The 20,191-nt window shown below is 44.5% G+C and overlaps 1 protein-coding gene across 1 annotated transcript in view; it reads left to right on the top strand.

The window, feature by feature from the left end:
* LOC137438614 (netrin-G2) overlaps positions 1 to 20,191 on the top strand; it is a 208,372-nt gene that overhangs the window by 14,355 nt on the left and 173,826 nt on the right.

Here is a 20,191-nt window from a genome sequence, read left to right as displayed (position 1 = left end):
ATCCGGACCAAATTCAGATCCTGGGGGGACAGGGCCTTCTCCATCGCTGCTCCCACCCTCTAGAACTCACTACCTCACACCATCAGAGACTCCTCCTCACTCACCACATTCAAAACATCACTCAAGACCCACCTGTTCAACACTGCATTCAACATTTAACCCACAGCATTTAACCCCTGACTATCTCTTCTCCTTCTCCTTCCTTTTGCTTTGATTATTTACCTATTGATTTTTGTCTTTTTGCACTTGTTTTTTGTACTCTGTCAAAGCGTCTTTGGGCTTCTTGAAAAGCGCTATATAAAATAAATGCATTATTATTATTATCAAATTTTTATTTAAAAAAAAGGTTCAAAATTTAAAAAAAGAAAAAAAGTGTGCAGCCCTAAACATGTTTTTTCGTTGACTTGTTTAATACCAAACAACAACAACCTTTTTCTTTTTCAATTATGCAAATATTGGTGTTCATTTCAGTGAAGCGATGAGTCTTATACACTAGTAGTAATACTTTTCAACTCTATCTTTATTAAACTATATCTTTTTATCTATATCTTATATATTACTAGCCAAAAGCACCCGGCATTGCCCGGGTTCTTTTTGAATGAATTTACTACTATAATTCAGATTTTACTCGCGGCCGTAGAAGATTGACTACTATAATTCAGCTCAGCTTTTAATTGAGAAATGGGCCCAGCCCGGCTGAGACGGCCTCGACCGGCCTCGCCACCTAGCCTATAACCTTCCTGGGGCCCGTCCCGACATTTTTGGTTATTTTTTGATTGAATTTACTACTATAATTCAGCTTTTACTCGTGGCCGTAGAAGATTGACTACTATAATTCAGCTCAGCTTTTAATTGCGAAATGGGCCCAGCCCGGCCGAGGCGGCCTCGACCGGCCTGCCACCTAGCCTTTAACCTTCCCGGGGCCCGTCCCGACATTTTTTGTTTCAGAGGTTTCCTCCTATCTTTCACCGTTCAGGAGATTAGCGCGTGCAGACAAACAAACAAAAACTTTCTTTTATATATATAGAAGATAGAAGATATCGAAGATATTATTATTATTTTATTTATATATTATTATATATATTTATCTATATCTTTAACGATATCTTTTTATCTTTTTTTAAACTATAGTTTTAACTATTTACCTGGCTTCGTGGAGTCAGTGCATTGTGGTTCTAACTTCTGCTCTGAGTTTGGTAGGTCCGTGGTTCAATTCCAATTTGAATGTATATTTCAGGCATACCAAAGTACATGTTGCTTGCTCACTTCGCACTCAGCATTTAGAGGACAGAGCAAAGATAAACCCCACGAGGGGCTTGAGATCCCCACTTGCTTCGCTGACACCGGAGTGAAAAACATCACAAATACGGTGTTTATGGCACCCAGAGTGCTCCGGAAAGTTCAGTCACTCCCGCCGAGGTCTCCGGCTGAATTTCTCGTGAAGTCCAATGTTGTCTAATGTCTCTGTCTATTGTCTCTGTCTGCATGTGTTGCGCAAGTTTTGTGTAACTGCTCCTCCATGAGCCTGCAAAAAAAAATGTAATTTTTACCCAAAGCATGGTACCTCTTCTTTAATAGTGATGCTGCCATGCACGATGTGTTCGGGGGCCGATCACGTGATCAGACATACCAATTTGGATAATCATATCGATCAGCAATAGGTGTTTATACAGATGCACATTGATTTGAAACATCCTAGGATTGCATCAAAGTGCTTGGGCATTTCCATGAGATTGAGAGCAAGAGGTCAGCTTGAATAATAATAATAAGAAATAAATTCTGTTTCATTCTTTTCGGTCCGTCAATGCAATGAAGAACGCTCTCCATTCTCATTGAATCAATTGTTCTTCTCACTCAGACTTCATGAAAGTACAAAATGCATCAACTCCGGAACCACAAGAAGACATCGGCCGGACGAGTGATTCTTGAACATAGATGTAATCTGACGGAGCCAGAATGCTGTAATTAACTGAATGTTGTAATTGCGTTGGGCATCCCTTTTGGACTCATTAATTAACAGCAAAAGCGGTTGTTTGCATTTATTCCTCTTCCCTTTGGACATTGTTTGTGAGGTCACCATGACCAGGCCAACAGGGAAAGCCACAGATGCACAAATCATACATTGTCTGACACAGGTGTCTGACACTGATGGAGCAGTTTCTAACGTGCAACAGGGACTTTGGGATATTTCACTTGGCAGTAAATCGCGACGAGCGTCATGGTTTCCCTTTTTTTTTTTGGTATACAAGATCGAGGCTCGTGAAAGAGCTAACATTAATCACACAAAAAGTCAAACCGACACACAAAACATATAATAAGGGGAGCGTTAGACAAGTGGGGAGAGAGGGGGGAAGCACACAAACACAATATTTGAGAGCAGGGACATCGAGAGATCTGTGGGAGGGAGAGGGCTTGGGGGGAGGTGGGAGAGGTATAAAACACATGGACACTGCAAGGACTTCCAGGAAAGAAGTTGGAATTTCTAAAAAAGTGGATCTGGGGTGAATTAGCCAGGGTAGAAAAGATCTCTTTCATAGCCGAAGACTGGTCGTTCACACGTGTCATGTGGAACAACCTGGGAAGGTGAGTTTGTTTATAATGCAGGAGCTGCTGTTCCAGCAGAGCAAACACACTCTGAGAGAGCGGGCGGTGCGGCCTGGTGTCGAGGGATATCGGTGAAGAGCAGACCACAGTATGGACAGGAATTTGTCATTTGTTCAAGATTCCAGTCATAACCTGCCCACTCTTTGCGGAAGACACTTTTGGGATCTCTAATGTCCACCGAAGACCACTTCTGGCAGAGGGGTCCTCCAGCTTAAGGTGCATCGGAGAAGCGGAGCGCACATCGATGCCTCGACCTGCATGCCAAACAGCACCGTGACATTTTATAGCTGAGGCAGGTCAGAGGTGAGCAAACCGTGAAAATATATATGACAATCATTTGCACATCTTTAAAAAAACCAAACCCCATCACCGATAAGTGCCCCAGTGCCCCATGTTTTGTGCCCCATGTTTTGTGCCCCCAGCCTTTGCCGACGACGCCAGTTGAGCGAATTCTGCAGAACCATGACATTTGTCTTTGGCTTGTAACTGTTTGGCTGGAAACGAAATTGGAGAGGTGTATGTGTCATTGCAGGTGTGCTTTGTTGTTTTTTTGGGTGCAATAACTCATTATTTTAGGACCGAATGCCAATGTGTCACCTGAGAGCTCAGTAATTGCTACCAGGCATGCAAGCAAACTAGTTGCTGTAATTATTTTGATTAAGCTCAGTCGCTGCAGAATTCAGGGCAGAATAAAACTACATCCTCTGGGGTGAAGGTAAATGTTTAAAAAAAAGGTGATGCAGTTCATCAGTTTGCCAAACTTTCTTTTTCAGCTGCAGTGAAGGTAAACAGCTTCCACGTCAGACGGTCGATACGCCTCGATGGTCATCATGCACCGTGCCCACATCAAGGCCTTTGCCCTATACAGAAGCAGTCTCGGGGCAAGGGATGCATTGGATAATGATTCATTGCACCCAAAAAAATGCCTTTGCTTTCGAGTGGTGTGGTCAGGACAGCAATTTGTACAGGTGGAGGAGCTTGTACATCTATCACCGTACAGGACAAATACATCAGTAGACTGCAGTGTGTGTTCACAAAAATTCATAGACATTGGTGATGCACCTGTGGTGTGTGTTATTTGAACTTGGTGTGTCATGAGCCAGGAGTTCAGATGGGAACGTTACTCTTCATCGAAAGACACTTGAAGGGTCTTTAAAATCCTCCAGCCCAATGCTGGCAGATGGGAAGCCCTGCTTAACGTCCACCTGAGGACCGGCGCACTTGGTGATGCGACACCTTACCTGCGAAGCACCAATCCGGCAGTTTGTAGTCATGTCGGGGTCAAACACAGATGAGACGGCTTGAAGGCAAATACGCCACCCCTGCACCATCCTGACAGATGGGGTCTACAGGCCTTCTTGGCATCAAGATTATCCACCTTGAAAGTGAGGAATCGAAGTAGTTCAAAGGATGAGCTGCAGACAATGTCTGACACTGATGGAGTTATCAAGCAATACATTTCCAGTGGATGTTGTCATTGATCGTTTAATCTCAGCACTATTCAAGTTTGAATCAGCTAGCACTCTTTGTTAAAGGATAAAGATCAGTTGATACCTTTCGAAAAGAGTAGGCGATTGTGTGCCGGTACATTGGCCGAATTCTAAATTCCCATGCCGGTCTATGGTCCGGAAGACACTGCACCGGCTGCACAGCCGAATCCTCGGAAATCGGCATATCCCTAATGATGATGGGATCAAAACTTTGCCTTCTAATGCAATCATAGAAGATTTGCTGGGCTTGATTGCGTCGTGATTAAGCACATATCCAACCAAACATTATGCGTCTAGAATTGCTTTAAGCAGCTTTTTTAACCACGAATCTTAAAAAATCAATGTTGGTTCGCATTATTATATTGTCATCTTAACATGCATGTTTCATACCGCAAAGACCACATGTCTCAAGGCCTGTTATTGTCGCCTCGTCCACCAAGTTTTGTCATAATCCATCCATTACGTTTTAAAATATCATGCTATGTATTGCATTTGGCCCCATCTCTCAAGGTTGAAGAATCGCTTAAAAAAAAAAAATTATAGAATAAAATGATTGAATCCGGATCTGCATCTGGTCCTTAACCAAAATATAATTGGCTTGTCCTTGTCACTTACCCAATTAATCCACCAAGTTTTTTTTTTGTTTTTTTTTGTATATAGAATCGAGGCTCGTGAAAGAGCTAACATTTATCACAAAAAGAAATCAAATAGACAAACAAACAAAGTATATAAAAAGGGGAGCGGTAGACAAGATGGGGAGAGAAGGAGAAGCACATAAACACAACATTTGAGAGCAGGGACATCGGGAATGTGTGGGAGGTAGAGGGATTGGGGGAAGGCGGCGTGGGAATAGGGGGGGGGGGGGGTGGGAGAAGTATAAACACAGTACACCAAGGACTTCCAGGAAAGAAGTTGGTATTTCAAAAATTAGGATTTTGGGTGAAATTAGCGGGGGTAGAAAAGATCAAGGTTTTGGATGGGGGAAGATAAGAGATGGTGGTGAACAGCTGTTTTAAAGACCTGGAGGGAGGAGTGGGATTGAAGAGAGTGAGGGGGTTTGTTCCAGAGGCGGGAGAAAAGAGGAATGAAGGAGTGAAGGTGAGCAGAGAGTCTTGATTTTGGCAGTTTAACCATCAGAGGGTTGCAGGCAGATCGTGTGCGACCTGTAGGAATATTTGGGGGACAGAGCCCAGAGAGAGCTGGAGGAGCAAGGCCGGAGAGGAGTCGGTAGAAGACAGAAAGACCACCAACCTGACTGCGGTGAGTAAGTGAAAGGCCCTCGGAGGTAGCTTCATCACGGGAGATTCCAATGATTCTGAACGCTTTGGTTTCAACAGCATGAAGACGAACTAGGTGTGAGGCAGGAGCACCAGCCCAGAGGGGGGAACAGTATTCCCTTGAGCTGCGGATGAAAGCCTTATATGTGGTGAGGAGCTCAGGTGTGCCAAGGAAGGACTTTGCACGACGGAGGATGCCCAGTCGGCGACTGGCTTTGGAGGCAAGATTTGAAATGTGGTTTTCCCAGGAAAGATCATGGCAGATGGTGAGACCCAAAAGCTTGAGTGACAGAACTTCTTGGAGAGGATTATTCAGAAAGTGGATGGGAGGGTTGTCCAGTCAGTCTTTTCGGAGAGACATCGTAAGAGTGTGAGATTTGTCAGGATTGAAAGACATGTTCCACTTGTTTGCCCAGTCTGTGATTTTGTCCAGGTCTGCAGAGAGTGAGGAGGCTGCAGACTGCCGATCTGAGGGATGAGGAATGGAGCGGCAGAGAGTGGAGTCATCAGCAAAGAGATAGAGAGGATTTTCAAGAGAGTCGGAGAGATCATTGATGAAGACCAGAAAAAGCACAGGGCCCAGACAGAACACTGCCTTGGGGAACAACAGCCTGAACAGGAAGAGGAGATGAGAGAAACCCATTCAGGGCCACACGTTGACTACGACTAGAGGAAGTCCGCCAGGCATGCGTGGAGATTTCCATGGATACCAAAGGAGGAGGGTTTGGTGAGCAGAGCGGGGTGCCAGACGGTATCGAAGGCACGCGATATGTCAAGGGAGACAGCTCTAATTTCCTGTTTGGCATTGAGGACCTCCATCCATTGTTGAGACAGCAGAAGCAGCATGTCCAGAGCAGAGTGACCAGGTCTTAAACCAAATTGATGATCAGAGATCAAGCCATTGGAGAAGAGGAAAGGTTTCATATCTGAAGCAATGATGGATTCCATGACTTTGCTGATAATTGGGAGAAGGCTGATTGGTCTGTAGTTGCTAGGATCTGTTTTTGCACCTTTTTTCTGTAAAGTGGTGATGTTGGCTGATTTCCAAGCAGATGGCAGATGACCTTGAGCAAAATAGAGGGTGAACAGAACTGAGAGAGGGAGTGAAAAAGCAGAAGAACAGGATTTTAGGACCCGTGGGCTGATGCCGTCAGGTCCAGTTGCAGAATCAGAGTCGAGGGTTGACAGAAACTTTTCCACCTTGTCAGGAGGAAAGGACACGGAGTCCAGGAGCAGCTGGGTACGACGGGGTACGGTGGGTACAGAGAGGGATGGGTTTGGGACACGAGATTTAGAGGCAAACACAGAGTTGAGGCATTCAGCTTTTTCACGTGCGGAGTCGGCTGTGTAGCCATTTGAGGTGAGAGAGGGGATGGAGAGGGAACAAACAGAAACAGATTTGACCAGACGCCACCAGGATTTGGAAGAGGGAGACAGACAGGAGAGTTTGGTCTTGAGAATGGAGAGATATTGTTTCCTGGCTATTTTGAGGGTGGAGACACACTTGTTTTGGGCTTTGTGAAAGGAAATGAGATTTCCTTCTGTTGGATTAGCTTTCCAGGAGACGAAGGCAAGTTGTTTCTGGGCAACAGCCTCATCACAAGATTCCGTGAACCATGGATGGGAGGAGGGGTATGATAACTGAAGACAAGATGGGATAAATCTGTGCATGAGAGAGAGCAATTTACTTTGGAAGAATTCCCAGGATGAGTTGATGTCAGAGGTGGTAGAGATGGGAGACCAGTCCAGATGATTGATGGCTGCTTGAAGACCGTGCCAGTTGGCCTGAGTGAAATGCCAGATTCGTCGACGCTGAGGAGGCTCCCTGAGAAGGGTCAGAGGGATGTCCACTTTAACAAGCACATGATCAGATGAGCCGATTGGAGCAGAAGAAGAGCAGCAGACATTTTCAGGGAAGTTAGTCATAACCAAGTCCAGAAGAGAAGATGCTCCGTTGAGTGAGATCCGGGTCGGGAAATTGACAGATTGAGTCAGTCCCAGTGAGTCGCAGAAGTCCTTTGCTGAGGAGCCATGGCTGGTGAGAGAGATACACACACACAGCCAACTGGCATGCTGTCAATAGAAATCACCACATATGAGGAAGAGATAGTTTGGATGAGTAGATAGAAGTTGGTCCATATTATCAGACAGCGAGATGTGGATGGAGTCATCACTGTTTGGTGGACGGTACAACACACATATGAACAAGAGGTGGGAGCGAAGGGGAAGCCGTAGCCAGAGGTATTCCTGCGGGTGAGGTGGAGAGAGGGCAGCGCAGGGCATGTGAGAAAGAGAGGTTTTGATAAAGATAGCGATCCCACCTCCAGGACGAGGCTCAGGTCTATCATACCGGAGGAGGGAGTAACCCGGGAGAGATACTAAGGAATCAGAGACATCATGAAGGAGGAAAGTTTCTGTTAAGCAGATCCCGTCTGGTTTGTCAGAAGCAACCTGTATGGAGAGATCGGTTAAGTTTGAACAAAGGCCCCGGATGTTTGAGGTCCATACCGTTAATGAAGAGCAAGGGGGAGCATCGGATACAGAACGGGGGGGGGGGGAAGGGGGGGGGGTAGGGTAATATGTGGAAGTTTGGTCCGAATCCGTCCACAACTTTTTTTTACATATTGTGCTATCCATTGGTTTTAGCGATATCTCTCAATGGTGAAGAATCTCTTTAAAAAATCACAGATGCAGATCTTCCCCAAAATCTAATCAATTTGTCCTTGTCATACACCCAACTTGTCCACCAGATTTCGTCGAAATCTGTGCATAATTTTTTGGGATATCCTGCTCGTAGACGGAGAGACAGACAGAGCTGAAAGCGTAACCTCCGTCCATCTTCGGTAACATTCCGAGATTGGATGTAAATTTAGATGGACAATTTGGACAGATGCAATTTAGATGGATTGGACAGAGAGACAGATTGGACAATTTGGCATTTGGCAATTTGGCATTTGGAGACAGATTGGACAATTTAGACAAATCCAATTTAGATGGATTGGACAGAGAGACAGACAGAGCTGAAAGCTTAACGTCCGTCCATCTTCGGTACATTCCGAGATTGGATGTAAATTTAGATGGACAATTTGGACAGATCCAATTTAGATGGATTGGACAGAGAAACAGATTGGACAATTTGGCATTTGGCAGTTGGAGACAGATTGGACAATTTAGACAAATCCAATTTAGATGGATTGGACAGAGATACAGATTGGACAATTTGGCATTTGGCAATTTGGCATTTGGAGACAGATTGGACAGATTGGACAATTTGGACAAATCCAATTTAGATGGATTGGACAGAGAGACAGACAGAGCTGAAAGCATAACGTCTGCCCATCTTCGATAACATTCCGAGATTGGATGTAAATTTAGATGGACAATTTGGACAGATCCAATTTAGATGGATTGCACAGAGAGACGGAGAGACAGATTGGACAATTTGGCATTTGGCATTTGGTGACCGATTAGACAGATTGGACAATTTGGACAAATCCAATTTAGATGGATTGGACTGAGAGACAGATTGGACAATTTGGCATTTGGCATTTGGAGACAGATTGGTCAGATTGGACAATTTGGACAAATCTAATTTAGATGGATGAGACACAGAGACAGACAGAGCTGAAAGTCTAACCTCCGTCCATCTTCGGTAACATTCCAAGATTGGATGTAAATTTAGATGGTGTAAGCGGATTTGTAATACATTGTTAATTTTGCCCAACGAAGTTTGGTGACCATGGGTGAGGCGGATGAGAGAGAGGAGACAGGAAATATGGCAGACAAAGGGACAGACACAGTCCTTTTATTAATATAGAAGTTGGACGATACAAATTGGATTCTTTTTAATCTTCACGTCCACCTATCCATCTAACTGCCTCCTTTTTGCTGCAACAAACTCATTAATTTCAATCGGCTTCACCATTCATATCCATAAGTGATATTTCCAATAGAGGTAGTTTTTTCCAGCGACAATCTCCATGTTTTACAATCATATTCCAATCTCGACGCACTGTAGCACTTTACATCAATAAATTTGGTACGTGTTATCTTTTGCACGGAAAGCAGGCCCATGGAGAAGCAAAATGACGGATGATAAAGGATCTAAATAATTTAGGCAGAAGAGCAGCCCATTCGGGAGCTTAAGGACATCGGACGTGCATCCAGATAGGATCTAAAAGGAGGAGGTGGGAATACGGAGGAGAAGCAAAATTACGGAGGATAAAGGAGATCTGGGAGAGGAAGCTTTAGGAGAGTTAAGGAGATCGTGGGTTGGACGGAAGGACGCGGCATAAGATGCCATGAGTGTGACCTTGAAATGTTGAAGGGAAGACTGCGATTGCATAGAAATTGGGAGATTAATTTGCAGGTAGGATTAAAAAAAAAACAGGAATAAAAACGTGTGCAGGTGAGTTGAGAGCCTGGACTTTGGTTGGCAATAAGAGGGTTGCTGGATGTTGATGCACTGATCTGTTTCTGGTTCGGCCCGTTGTCGAGAACAAACATTCCTCTCCTGAGTTTATCTGAGCATGAGAGACTCCACACTGCTGGTCGGTGATCAGGACATTATAGAGGAGAACCAAAACTGATGTCTGCACCAATTGTGAATCTCATTTCCTGCCTCGATCCAAAAGAGCCTCATGTCTCAGCGGTCCATCATGGAATCCCCCTTGTAAATAGAAGTGATGCTTGCCACCTCTCAAGTCTAAGGGAAGCGGCCCAGTGTGAAGGATCTGTTATTAAAGGAGCCAGACGGAGGAGATGTGATTTGGACAGAACAATATTTGAGAAAATGGGCACCGATGGAGTCAGGGCTCATAACATTAGTTTCAAGGCCAGGTGGAAAAGTTTTAACTTTCTCATGTGGAAAGCTCACGGAGTTCAGGTGGCATTTGACACGGGGGGCAAGGTCATGGCAGCGAAGGAAGAGTTGGTGATCTCCACTTTGAACGCGGCTGCAAAGAAAATGTGTGAAATACTTCTCTGTGAGAGGGATGAATCGGTGAGGCCTTTGAGAAAACGATTCCGAGAGTTATCACTGCCAGAGGATGAGTCCTTGGGTGAAAGGGCAGAACAAAAACCGCTGCGGCGCAAGTCGCCAGACTCGACAGAGCACGGGCAAGGCCCTGAATAAGGCCAGGCAGATGATCACTTTCTTGAAGACATGGTCAGAGGAGACAAATCCGGCAGAGGAGATGGACAAGACATTGGCAGGGAAGTTCATGACCATGCCCAGCAGTCCTCGTTTGTGTATATCTGGGATAGGAAACTCACCGAAATTGGGCCTGGCCTGCTGTCTCATGAAAAACCTTGGCAGTTGCGCCATGACAGGTTTTTGTGGAATCGATCCCCAAGCAGATGGCATGGTGGCCGATGAAGTCTCACAGTGGAGGAAGAGGAGAGAGTTCGAGTCTGGTTCAGGAAGGATGACGTGAGATTTGGAGGGAACACTGTAAGAGCTATCTTTAGCCTCCTATTATTTCCCACAGGAGGAACTTCGATCTCACATATGTGGACGTGCTCAAATTGAACGCTCTGATGATGCCCCATGCCCCACCATTGTGCCACTTAATGATGTCACATGGCTGAATCGTGTTATGACGTCGCCTGGGGCCATTGTGGACTTGTGTTTTGGACTTTGGTGTCGTTAAAAAAAATCGAATCATGCTAAAGTGTTTTGATAGGTGGTAAACCAGTAAGAACTCTTCATTTTTGGCCTAAGCTTCCTTACTTGCTGTCATTATATATATATATATACCCTATTAATCAAAACCCAAGCCTGTGTTTTCGGCAAAGGGAAGTCATTTGTAAAGCAACTTCTTGAGAACTTTAATGAATCGGTGAAAGTATAAATGAGTTTATGTCAAATGTACTGTACGTCTTCATTTTGAGAAGACTTTCACACTTTGGGGCTGGCAGGATAGCTCAGAGGTTTGCACACTAGTCTCTGAGCGGTCTAGCCTGGGTTTGAATGTAGGCCCAGCTGTAAGCTGTCACCCTTTGCGAAGAGTAGGTGAGCTCTCACTAGCATCCTGGACAAATTACAAATTCCTTCCCTGACTGCTGAGAAGGCAATAGCAAACCACCCAGCATAACCGTTTTTTAAAAAAGATCTAAGGTTCGTAGTGAAGCTGCCACACACACACACACATCTCACACATCTCACACACATGGAGATACAGATGACATGGAGATACAGATGAACACACAAGACACAACACAGGACTGGTAGATGATATAAACACAGTCTCTATGTTTGGGGAGGGAAGTGACGTCACTTCCCGGGGAACTCTGGGTATGAGCGGCGCCACAACAATGGTGTCGCCTTCCTCACCGCACTCGGGGGGGCACTTCCAAAGGAGGAATTTGATATAAACACAGTCTCTATGTTTGGGGAGGGAAGTGACGTCACTTCCCGGGGAACTCTGGGTACGAGTGGCACCACAACAATGGTGCCGCCTTCCTCACCGCACTCAGAGGGGCACTGCCAAAGGAGGAATTTGATATAAACACAGTCTCTGTTTGGGGAGGGAAGTGACGTCACTTCCCGGGGAACTCTGGGTATGAGCGGCGCCACAACAATGGTGTCGCCTTCCTCACCGCACTCAGGGGGGCACTTCCAAAGGAGGAATTTGATATAAACACAGTCTCTATGTTTGGGGAGGGAAGTGACGTCACTTCCCGGGGAACTCTGGGTACGAGTGGCGCCACAACAATGGTGCCGCCTTTCTCACCGCACTCAGGGGGGCACTACCAAAGGAGGAATTTGATATAAACACAGTCTCTGTTTGGGGAGGGAAGTGACGTCACTTCCCGGGGAACTCTGGGTATGAGCGGCGCCACAACAATGATGCTGCCTTCCTCACCGCACTCAGGGGGGCACTACCAAAGGAGGAATTTGATATAAACACAGTCTCTGTTTGGGGAGGGAAGTGACGTCACTTCCCGGGGAACTCTGGGTATGAGCGGCACCACAACAATGGTGCTGCCTTCCTCACCGCACTCAGGGGGGCACTTCCAAAGGAGGAATTTATTCCTCCCCATGGATGCCAACCTATGGGGATTGTCAGTGCTTTTGTCCTTTCATATGCTGAACGTGAAGCGAGGAAGCAGCACGTACCATCGTTAAAGACTTTGGTACGACTCGGCAGGGGTTTGAACTTCTGGCTTCCCAGACTTGGAGCGGACGCTCAAACCATTACACCACCAAGTCTGTTAAGAAACTGCTTCGGCAGCACCGACACCCTGTACACGTCATCATAACACCTCATTTTGTAATTTGTATGCATGAGTGAGGCTCACGGGAAGAGTGAGACGATGGACAGTCACGAAAAGGCAGGAAACTGACGGGGGGAAGTTGTACAACAGTTGGACACAACAATCAAGGGAATGAACGAGCAGAAAAAGAGGAGAAAAAGGAGGGAGGACACAGTAACGTGCAGTAAGAGGGTTGGCTGAAGTAAGGTTCGTGGGGGTAGAAATTATCATGGATATCGGGATGGGGAATGACGAGATGGCTTGTGTCCCACCAATCTGAATCCCTGGAGGGAAGATTCGGAATGATGAACCTCAGGATTTCGGGCCCCAGTCAGGTTGAAATATTTCAACACAAAACGCATTTTTTAAACAACATTTGTACAATGTTGTTCTAAAAGGTGATCAAAAGGCTTTCCTTTCATCAAATAAGAGAAGACACGACAGTTTAATGTATGTGTCATATATCACCTGAGAAATATGTTAACACCTGCCTGTCCATTGTACCATGGAGCATTGAGTCCATAAGTTTTAGGCCTGTGATGCTGGGATTCCATGCAGGTTCAAATCCTTGTAGAGTACATACCACATACAGTCACGTGAAAAAGTAAGTACACCCCATGTAAAGTTTTGACTTTTTCAACATATTTCAACATACAGCTATTTGATCTTCATTTCAACAATATTGACAGATAAAGGTGATATAATATAACAAATATCATGAAACATTTACATTTTGTAGTCCATTGTATAATTTAAATAAACATAAATGCAAATTTCGCATGTGGAAAAAGTAAGTACACCCCTACATTTATCACTACTTCAAATAACTAAAATTAGAATCAGGTACACCAGCTCAGGTGCAAATGATTAGAACATCGTTAGAGAGGATCTTGGAGGAACCTGTCTTATTTAAACCTCAGACATTTAGTTTGGTTTGCTCTTTGTTGTTGAAGTGTGCGGCGTCACCATGCCTAGATCAAAAGAGCTCTCTGAGGCCTTCAGAAAGAAGGTTATAGATGCCTACGAGTCTGGGAAGGGATTTAAAAAGATCTCCAAACAATTTGAAATCAATCATTCGACTGTCCGGAAGATCACCTACAAGTGGAGAAGATTCCAAACAACTGCCAACTTGTTCAGGCCAGGCCGCTCCAGCAAGTTCAGCCCGAGTGATTGTTTGATTGTTTGATACCAACAAGATGCTGAAAGGAGTCTCTAAGAACCCCAGAATGTCATCACGGGACCTACAAGTAGCTCTTGCCACTGTTGATGTCAAAGTGCACGAGTCTACCATTAGAAAGAGGCTCCACAAATTTTATCTACATGGGAGGTGTGCCAGGAGGAAACCTTTGCTGTCCAGAAAGAACATCAGGGCAAGACTAAAGTTTGCCAATGAACACCTAGGCAAAGACCAGCACTTCTGGAACAGTGTGCCCTGTAAAGGTAGAGCTATTTGGCCACAGTACCAGAAGACATGTTTGGCGAAAACCAAAGGCAGCATTTGACCACAAGAACCTGATACCAACTGTAAAGCATGGTGGTGGAAATATTATGGTTTGGGGCAGCTTTGCTGCATCAGGGCCTGGGAAGCTCACCATCATAGAATCCACTATGAATTCTTCATTGTACCAGAGGGTGCTTGAGGATAATGTGAGGCCATCTGTTGGAAAGTTGAAGCTCAACCGAAGGTGGACCTTGCAACATGACAATGACCCTAAACATACCAGTAAATCCACCAAGGAATAGCTGAAAAGAAAGAAATGGAGGGTTCTGGAATGGCCAAGTCAAAGCCCGGATCTAAATCCCATCTAGATGTTGTGGAGGGGGGGGGGGGGGTGGTGGTGTGGGGTTGAAACGAGCTGTGCATGCAAGAAACCCCTCAAACATCGCACAGCTGAAAGAATTCTGCATGGAGGAGTGGGCAAAAATTTCTCCCAGTCGATGTCAGAGACTGGTAGACAGTTATAAGAAACGCCTACTTGAGGTCGTTTCTGCCAAAGGGGGCAATACCACCTATTAGAGCCAAGGGTGTACTTACTTTTCCCACATGCGAAATTTGCATTTATGTTTATTTAAATTATACAATGGACTACAAAATGTAAATGTTTCATGATATTTGTTATATTATATCACCTTTGTCGATCAATATTGTTGAAATGAAGATCAAATAGCTGTATGTTGAAATATGTTGAAAAAGAAAATTTTACATGGGGTGTACTTACTTTTTCACGTGACTGTACCTCTGCAAGGTAGAACAGTTTACGTTTTGTATCCAATGATAGGTGGGATCTGGATTCGGACCTGAAACAAAATCTAATCACTTGTTCTTGTTACCCAACCAACTTATCCACCTAGTTTTGTCATAAGTCATCCAAAACTTTTTGAAATAGTCTATAAATCGTGTTCAGCTCGATCACTCAATGGTGAAGAATTACTTTGAGAATTAGAAAATATTATTGGATCCGGATCGGGATCTACACCACCTTCGTCTGAAGCAGTCTACAACTTTTTGAGATATCTTGTTCACAAACAAACAGACAACCAGACAGACAGACAAAGAAACAGACAGACAGTGTGAAAACATAACCTTTATCCACCTTCGGTGGCGGATGTAAATACATCCATATCTCTTATTAGTCCCCTACCGGTGTACACCGTTTGCACGCCGTCCCTCCGTCCGTCAGTCTGTCCGTCAGTCCGTCAGTCCGTCAGTCCGTCAATCCGTCACGCAAAGAACAGTTTTCCGGACTTTTTTTCTAAACGCTTAACGCTAATGATTTCAAACTTGGCACATGGTTTCCTCATGATAAGTTACAGATCAAGTTCGAACTTCACGACGTTTCGATCATTTTTGACAAAGTTATGGCACTTTGAACTTTGGGAATTCTGATAATTCTGATGATCCTTAACTCAGTGCCATTTTAAGTTTTTATTTCCTTTAAAAAAGATTTTCTCTGCAATAATATGACCGATTGAGATAAAATTTTCATCATAGGAGGTACTCGGTCTGTAGAATATTTTAATGGTAATTATGACGTCACAGGTCACGTGTTTCGGGCGCCATATTGTTTTTCGTGAAAACACGAAAACCCCTTTTTCTCTGCAACGCCTGAACAGATCGAGGCCAAACTTTGCAGGCAGAATCGCATACCCATGACGAACAAACAAGTCAGCGAGCATGACGTCGTGTCACATGGTTTCAGAGTTATGACGTTTTTAAGCATGAACCTTTAAAACCGAGCCCCTCCATCATTTTTGCTCCAATCGAGGGGAAACTTCACAGATCTGTTCCGCATGTCAGTCTACTGAAATGTCCTTTTGGAATTTGCGATAGCCCACGTGGTTTGGCAGATATCGTTAATTAAACGAAAATATTTAAGAAAAAGGATATCTCTTGAATCGCTTTATTGATCGACGTGAAACTTCATACTATAGTAGAAGTCATGAAGAGTAACAAGTGTGCAAAATTTTAAGATGACTGGAAGTACGATCTGGAAGCTAGATGTTGTTATTGCGTGAAGAAGAAGAGGCGTCAAGTGTGCGGATTTAATTATTTATCACATGTACAGACAAAGCATCGTTGGACACGACCAGTCGCGGTCATTTTAACCTCAAATAAAATTCTAATTTAAGATTTGTCAATAGCTGAGGTATATTAACAAACGAATAAAACAGATTTGGTCAAATTCTGACTTTTTTAACTCGATCGCATTTGACAGAGTTGTGACAAGCTGAGGAAGAAGAAACCTCGCATTGGCTTCTCCAATGTGCCATAAAAAAAATGGATATCTCTTGAATCGCTAGTACCTCAGACCGTGAGTTGGTAATAATTATATAATTCACACAGTGCAATACGTGCAGGCCGCTCCATGGAGCGACCTTGCGGGCTTATCAACGAGGCGAGGCGTGACACACGTGTCTCAGCATACCTCAGATCAAGTTTGAAAAACAGCATCAACCGTGCATAAATTTGCATATTCGATCATTTTTGACAAAGTTATGGCACTTTGAACTTTGGTAGGGGACATGTATTGCAGCGCAATACTCAGAATGCTTGTTGTTCATGTCATGGATGCGATGCATGTACAAGCTCCTTCACTAGACTTAAGTCACTTTGATATAAAGGGTTTCCCACCATCGTTCCTTCAGTTCCGTCCACAAAGCTCGGAACAAATGTGTGTCCACCCTCAGGAGAACCAGGAAACGATATCTCTATAATCTCAAGACTGAACACTCAAACCTGTCTCCCTCCTCCAAATCCTGGTGGCGTCTGGTTAAATCTGTTTCTGGTGCTTGTCCTGCCTCCATTCCCTCACTTACCTCAAACGGCTACACAGCTGACTTCTCACGTAAAAAAGTCGAACGCTTCAACTCTGTGTTTGCCTCAAACTATTATGTCCCAAACCCATCTCCCTCTGTTCCCACCTTACCCAGTCATACACAGCTGCTCCTGGACTCTGTGTCCTTCTCTCCTGACAAGGTGGAGAAGTTTCTGTCAAACCTCGACTCTGTTTCTGCAAATGGACCAGACGGCATCAGCCCACGGGTCCTAAAGTTCTGCTCAGTCGCTCTTTCACACTCTCTCTCTGTTCTCTTCACCCTCTCTTTTGCTCAAGGTCATCTGCAATCAGTTTAGAAATCAGCCAACATTTCTGCTTTACACAAAATGTGCAAAAACAGATCTTTGCAACTACAGACCAATCAGCCTGCTCCCAATAATCAGCAAGGTCATGGAATCCATCATTTCTTCAGATATCAAATCCTTCCTCTTCTCCAATGGCTTGATCTCTGATCATCAATTTGGTTTCAGACCAGGTCACTCTACTCTGGACATGCTGCTTCTGCTGTCTCAACAATGGATGGAGGTCCTCAATGCCAAACAGGAAATCAGAGCTGTCTCACTTGACATATCTCGTGCCTTCGATACCGTCTGGCACCCCGCTCTGCTCATCAAACTCTCCTACTATGGTATCCATGGAAATCTCCACTCATGGCTTGTGGACTTCTTCTCCTGTCACAGTCAACGTGTGGCTCTAAATGGTATCATCTCATCTCCTCTTCCTGTCCAGGCTAGATTTCCTCAAGAAAGTGTTCTGGGCCTTGTGCTTTTTCTAATCTTCATCAATGATCTCTCCGACTATCTGGAAAATCCTCTCTATCTCTTTGCTGATGACTACACTCTCTGTCGCTCCATATCTCAACCTTAAGATCAGCAGTGTGCAGCCTCTTCACCCTCTGCAGACGTTGACAAAATCACAAACTGGTCAAACAAGTGGAACATGTCTTTCAATCCTGACAAATCTCACACTCCTACAATGTCTCTCCGAAAAGTTTGTCTGGACCACCCTCCCATCTACTTTCTCAACATTCCTCTCGAAAAAGTTCTGTCACTCAAGCTTTTGGGTCTCACTCTCTGCCACGATCTTTCCTGGGAAAACCAAATTTCCAACATGACCTCCTATGCCAGTCGCCAACTGGGCATCCTCCGTCGTGCAAAGTCCTTCCTGGGTTCTATAACTTAGTCTTAGGTTTATAAGGTACTAGACGACCCATGACCCGTTGGGTCAATGTCAGTTTGAATAGATATGAGAATAGAACTAAAGCGAACGCTGGACATCATCAGGGAGATTATTTGGGCCAGCAAGCCATAAGGCTCACCTCTCCAGTGTTCTAAATCACTTACCTGTGACACGTGATTTCGGCCCTTATCTCCGATCACGTTTTTTTTTGTTTTTTTTTTAGAAAAAACACGCGACCCGTGGACTACCACGATTTTGTTGTCAGAGGACACTTCTGATGACGATGTTCTTTGTTGACGATCCTCCATTTACATAAACTCGCACGTTCTCTTTCCTCTTCCCTCGACTGAGCGCCACATACAGCTGACCATGCTGGAAGACCGGTTTCTCCAGGTAGACCAGCACATTCTCCATAGTTTGCCCTTGCGCCTTATGGATCGTCATTGCGAAGCAGGATTGTATGGGGAACTGGCAGCGCTGCAAAGGGATATCCTCAGCTTCCGACAGATTTAGTCGGATCCGAGGGAGCATTACAGTTTCGCCTTCAAACGTTGAACTTATGATCCTCGCAACTATAATATTTCGAAGCATGTCCTCAACAATCATGCGCGTCCCATTGCAAAGTTTCGGAGGGTCCAAGTTCCGCATTAAAATGATAGGGGATCCTTTTTTGAGCTCGAGGTTGTGCGGCGGCAATCCCGAGACTTCAACGGAATCTAGGAATTCCTTTGGGAAGCGCGTCGCATCAGTACCCTCAGTCACACTGTTGAACGCAGCATCCTCCTTGCTAGCACCAGGGAACTGTAGGGGAAACGGTGCCGGAGACTCAAGACTCCAATATGACCGAAACAGCTTTATAAAGTAAGGATTTATTATCATTTGGTAAGTCACTTGTTTCAATTCAATAAAGACTACAATAGCTAAACGGATTGTTAATTCAAGTCGTTAGTTCTTCTTCTTCGGCCGGTCCTCTCTCAGCGCTGCTCACAGGGTTCCGTTCCATTCCGTAGGTCAGAGCTTCTGGTCACAAGTCTCCTGACTCATCGTTTGCTCTGGTTTTTATGGGCCTTGTCACGCTAATCCTTTCTCCGCTAATGCCCCGAGGTCATGCATGCACCGAGGCCTGGCATCAGCTCGCTCCCCTCCTGCTGCGAGTTCCGTTTACCAAACGATAGGGGGGTGCTCCAGCCTGGGGCTGTGACCAGGTGGACAAGAGATTACCATGTTCGTGCACATTCTTGGCATCCATTTTCGAAATCGTTACCAGGCTTTAATCAATGAGTTACCAGTGCCAATCAATAAGTTACACTGAGTTACACTTCCACAATTCCCTCAACTTTTTGTTTTTGTTTATATTAACCATTAATCTAAACATCAATATAAGTAAACAGTCACTCACTACAAGTAAACATCATTACAAGTATAAGTAAATAATCAATCACTGCAAGTAAACATCATTACCAGTATAAGTAAATAATCAATCACTGCAAGTAAACATCATTACAAGTATAAGTAAATAATCATAACTTTGGTAATCAAATTCCCTTAGGCATACACCGTCATCCTGCAAGAATCACAAAACATTTCGTTGGTCATTGACTCCTTCCATATTGTTCAATCTATTGCATTTGCATCACAAATATATTTTCAAAACAACACTTCACCATCACCAAGATACAACAATTTCACTTCATTTTCAAGTTTTGTAAAGCATCTGCACCATCTGGCAAAAACGTTTGCCTCCACACAAATGTTGACTTTGTTTGAAAGGAAGGGCTGATCACTTGTGTTTGAATCCAGGTATGAAACATTTTCTCCTAATGTCTTCATAGCTCCTGCACTACTTCGTGTAGGATTTCGCTGTTGTGGTAACATTGCGGAGTCATAGACTGACCCTGCTCTCCTTGTAGCATTCTTGCCACTTTTTGCTGTAAACCATTGTAATTCCTGAACAAGGCCTTCACCCAGTTGTAGTCGACTTGCCTCCTCCCTCATTGTGAGTGGGCAGCAAGTATTGGTGTGACGTTGATTGGCCAGCAAGATGTGG

Source organism: Myxine glutinosa, chromosome 13 (assembly GCF_964187855.1).
Source record: "Myxine glutinosa chromosome 13, kmMyxGlut1.1, whole genome shotgun sequence".
In the NCBI taxonomy this organism is placed as follows: Eukaryota; Metazoa; Chordata; class Myxini; order Myxiniformes; family Myxinidae; genus Myxine; species Myxine glutinosa.
The sequence above is the reverse complement of the archived record's forward strand: the minus strand, read 5'-3'. Positions and strand labels throughout refer to the sequence as shown.